The sequence below is a fragment of the Poecilia formosa genome, unplaced genomic scaffold, assembly GCF_000485575.1.
Source record: "Poecilia formosa unplaced genomic scaffold, Poecilia_formosa-5.1.2 Scaffold705, whole genome shotgun sequence".
NCBI classification, from domain to species: Eukaryota; Metazoa; Chordata; class Actinopteri; order Cyprinodontiformes; family Poeciliidae; genus Poecilia; species Poecilia formosa.
In genome coordinates, this window is record NW_006800644.1 from 102,795 (window position 1) to 107,455 (window position 4,661).

Genomic DNA, 4,661 nt, shown 5'->3' on the forward strand with positions numbered 1-4,661 from the left:
CTGGATTTCACCCGGATACCGAAGATCGTCTTACACCGAATAGGTACGAAACACCTTCAGGTTTTACTGATGAGCCCATAGACATAATAAAAGAATAGACGCCTCATGGATATGAGGTTCCATTTGTGTCAAAAATAAGTAAAAGTCATATGTGTAGGTGTAGATGTAGCTGGTCTATGTTGCATGTAGATAATGCCTATGTAGGTGTTGCATAGACATTTCAAAGTGCTTTACATCATTAAAAACAAAAACACAAAGTAATAAACAGTCAAATAAAATAAATAAAAATGAAAAAATAATTAAAAACTGAACCCCTTTTAATTTTTAGTTACAGCAGCATCTGGATCAGCTGCAGCTGTTTGATTAATTGGTCAGACCTGTGAAGACACTGTTGCAGTAATCAGTGCAACTAAAGATAAACACATGGATGATTTTCTCTAGATCGCACTGAGACATTAGTCCTCTAATCCTGGAGATGTTCTTCAGGTGATAGAAGGCTGACTTTGTGACTGTCTTTATGTGGCTCTGAAGGTTCAGGTCAGAGTCCATCACTACTTCCAGGTTTATGTTGCATATGTCGTTCATGTCCTTGGCCCGTGTTGCTATTGCTTGTTCTCTTCGCCATTAAAAAGTCTTGAAGTAGGTCATGTCTGATCAAAGGGTTTATTAGATTTTACAAAAATGTTGGTCTTTCAATATCAGTGGTTTCAATAAAAGTGGTTTCAAAATACTTAGATTTCTACCTCATAGTATCTTTGTGCATTAGTTTTGGCAGCTAACGAGGTGGAGGGGTCCTGGCCTAGTAGGAAACAGTTGAGACAGAGATGTTTTTGGTTTCACCATTATTTACCTGCTGTTATACCTGCCATTCAAAATATTCTTAAAAGATTGTTTGTCTGCAGCTCATGTGACCAAACCAACTGAGGAGATGAAAAGTTAAAACTTGAGTTAAAATGTTAAGTTTTAACATTTTAACTGAACAACCTCGAGCTAAGGTTTTACAAAACTTCAAGCTAGACCTCTTAAAATATTGAGTCTTTGAGAACAGTTCTTAAATATATAGCCAGTGTTTTCAGCAAAGTTGAGCTGACTGTCCAGGAATGACACAAGGAATTGAAACTTTGCCACAGTTTCAACAGGTTGGCCATCAAGAAAATCTGGAACCACTTTCAGTTCTTGTTTATTTCATTTAATTAACTCTACTTCCTTAGGAAAATGAAAAGGTATGTTCTTTTGTGAGGGGATTTATTCTTTACTCTTCCAGTAATGCCAGAATTAATAATAGACTTTGTGATATTCTGAATTAGTAATTATAGTAGTTGTGTTACCACCCCACGCCACTAGAGGCAGTAGCAGGCCCAAGAAGATGCGAGTAAGGAGCAGATTTAGAGGTACACCAAAAACTACAGAATTTGTTAAAAACTGAGTTGCGTTGAAGTAAATGAGAAGTTGAAATACTTTCTGAAAGTGAAACTCCTTCCTAAAGGTGAAGATATCACAGATTTAAAAAGAAAATAAAAACGGAAGGCTGCGCATAGCACCCGTCAACCTCGTTAGCTGCCCTGACTAATGCCTGAAGACACTACGAGGTAGAAATCTAAGTATTTTGAAACCACTGGTATTGAAAGACCAACATTTTTGTAATATTTAATAAACTCTTTGATCACACATGACCTACTTCAAGACTTTTAATGGCGACGAGAACAGGCAATAGCAACGCGGACCAACGAAATGAACTACATGTGCAGCAAACTCGTATGCAACATAGACCTATGCAACATAGATCGACATCTACACTTATGACTTCTACTAATTTTTGACAAAAATGGAACCTCATACATGGACCGCTCTTGCCTATTGTAGCTGATGAGATTTAGGGCGGCCATCTTGGAGCGGTCGTCCTCTCCACTCAGTGTTGTATGTTTGGCAGGCACAATAAAGTATCGGCGCATTTAATCGATTATAATACACTTCTTTTTTTTTCTTTTTTTTTACTAGAAACTTTATTCAAACGGCTATCAAAGCTATATTTACTAAGAATTTTATGAAGTATTTTTGAATTGTATTGCTGCAATACAATTCATCGGCTGGAAATATGAAAACAAAAAACAATAAAACACACATTCTTGCTTCAGAATGATTCAGCAGCTGAGTTTGAGTCCGATGTGAGGTGAATCCGTCTCTCTTTAAAAATATCTCCCTCTTTTTCCTCACATTGGGTCTTTCTGAAACCTTCAAAACAAAAACGGAAGATTTGAGAGTTATCTTTCTTTTGAGAGAGTGAAAGAATTGCATATAGATAATAGTCTTTACCACCTGTATAAACTTTCCTGGTGAATGTTATAAGATGCACTAAGTTATACTATAATATTTATGAGCTGAGGTAATTTTATTTATATAGCACATTTTCAGCAACAAGGCAATTCAAAGTGCTTTACATGAGCTAAAAGGAAATGCAAACAACATAACATACCAAGGGGAAAAAAGAGGAAAGGAAACTAATCTAATGTTCTAAGGCATGTAAACTAAGTGCTCCTATTCAGCGTTGCTGAGTATCCAATTCCATTTCTAAATACTGAGTACTCTACAGTTTCTGATAAAATAAGCTAAAGAGAGACTGATCTAATTCCTTTTCTGGGTTAAAAGTAATATAAACTAAGCCATGACTGTTCCTGTTAAGTATTTCTGGATTCCAAGTTCGTAGTTATTCTGATTCCATTTCTGGGCTGTATAATATTGATCTGAATAGTGCGTACTCCACAATTTCTGATATTGCTAATAAACTAAAATAATCAATTTCTGGATTATTTAGGGAGTACTCCACCGTTTTAACAAACAGAAACAAAAAAGAGGGAAGGACAATTATTATGAATATTACAGAAATATAGATTATCACAGAATATAATGGTGATTATTATATATTATGACACACAGTAACTTGTAGTAAAATAGTAAATATTTAAACCAAATGTTTCTGCTCCAAAAGACGAACTATGGCAGAGATTTTATTATTTTATGGACTCGCACATGTTTGCTGAAGACTGTTTTTATTTTAGCTTTTGTTAATGAAAGTGAAGGGTTCATTGATTCACATTTTGAAGCTTTTGTTTTCTTTTTGTCCAGATCTCACACAATGCAGCTTGTCTAAAGAGGAGGAGGTTCTGAATGAGCCCAGCAACCCGGAAAACTCCACTTTACATCAGGAGGANCGCAACTCAGTTTTTAACAAATTCTGTAGTTTTCAGTGTACTTCTAAATCTGCTCCTTAGTCACATCTTTTCAAGCCTGCTAATGCCTCTTGTGGCGTGGGGTGGTAACACAACTAATATAATTACTAAGTCAGAATACCACGACGTCTTTATTATTTACTGTTAATTTCGACATTACGAAATTAATAGTAAAACATGCCAGTTAGATAAATTACTGGCATTTTTTTCCAGTAAAAGATAAAATATAAATTCTTATCAAACTACATCTTTTTTTTAATTTTCTTAAGCATGTACAGCTAATTAAATAGCAAACAATACTTTCATACATTATAAATAATATCTATATAACTCCATCAATAACAGGATGAACAAAAGAAATGAGACATGAAAAGTATGATCAACTATAATAAAACTACAATTTGCAATGTATGAGAAATTTAATTGGGCAAAAGTCAATAAACAAATGAATTAAGAACAGAAAAATAGTTAAACAGATACTAGCAAAATTTCATATTTTTGTTTTTATGATGCCATGTATATTCTATTGTGAGAGACTTTTTGTTGGTAGAGTTGTATAGGAAAAAATAAGATGGAAATAATTTAATCTATTAAGGTGGAAATTTTCCTTTGACTCTAAAACAATCAATTAGATTCATAGAATCACCTACTCAACAATTTGTGAATAGAGCAAAACCTCGTAGCACGCTATAGGTGTTGTATTTTATTTTGGTTAAGAATAATTATTGCGCAGCAAATAACTTCCAATAGATGTTATTGGTTGCCATAGGAACACAGTAACACCTTCATGAACTCAGAATCTCAAACTGATGAATAAAGACGATGGATGCTCTCTGCTGAAATATTTCTTGCCGTCTTTCATGTTCTTTCAGCAAACAGTTGAGACAGAGTTGTTTTTAGTTTCAGCATTATTTACCTGCTGTTATACCTGCCATTCAAACTATTCTTAAAAGATTGTCTTAAAAATCTTTAAGACAAAGATGTTTGTCTTAAAGATAAAAATTTTGGATTTTACAATACATGTGCAATTAAAATCCAAATAAGGTAAATAAAAATTGCTCCGAAAACAAACTATGGCAGAGATTTTATTTTTTTATGGACATGCACATGTTCACTGAAGACTATTTTTATTTTAGTTTTTTTTTTAATAAAAGTGAAGGGTTCATTGACTCACATTTTGAAGCTTTTATTTTGTCTTTTTGTCCAGATCTCCCAACAAGCTGCTTGTGTAAAGAGGAGGAGGTTCTGAATGAGCCCAGCAACCTGGAAAACTCCACTTTACATCAGGAGGATCCAGAACCTCTGCAGATGAAACACGAGCAAGAGGAACCAGAACCTCTGCAGATTAAACGGGAACAAGAGGAACCAGAACCTCTGCAGATTAAACGGGAACAAGAGGAACCAGAACCTCTGCAGATGAAACGGGAGCAAGAG

General features: G+C 34.5%; 1 protein-coding gene and 1 long non-coding RNA gene across 3 annotated transcripts in view; both read left to right on the top strand.

Moving 5' to 3' along the window:
• LOC103130990 (uncharacterized) lies at nt 1-4,572 on the top strand. Its single transcript, XR_475306.1, has 2 exons — nt 1-43; nt 4,435-4,572. It is a non-coding gene; the product is annotated as an uncharacterized LOC103130990 (long non-coding RNA).
• Nucleotides 1-4,661, top strand: part of LOC107834646 (gastrula zinc finger protein XlCGF8.2DB-like) — a 31,497-nt gene that overhangs the window by 24,728 nt on the left and 2,108 nt on the right. The gene's annotated exons all lie outside the window — the stretch shown is intronic.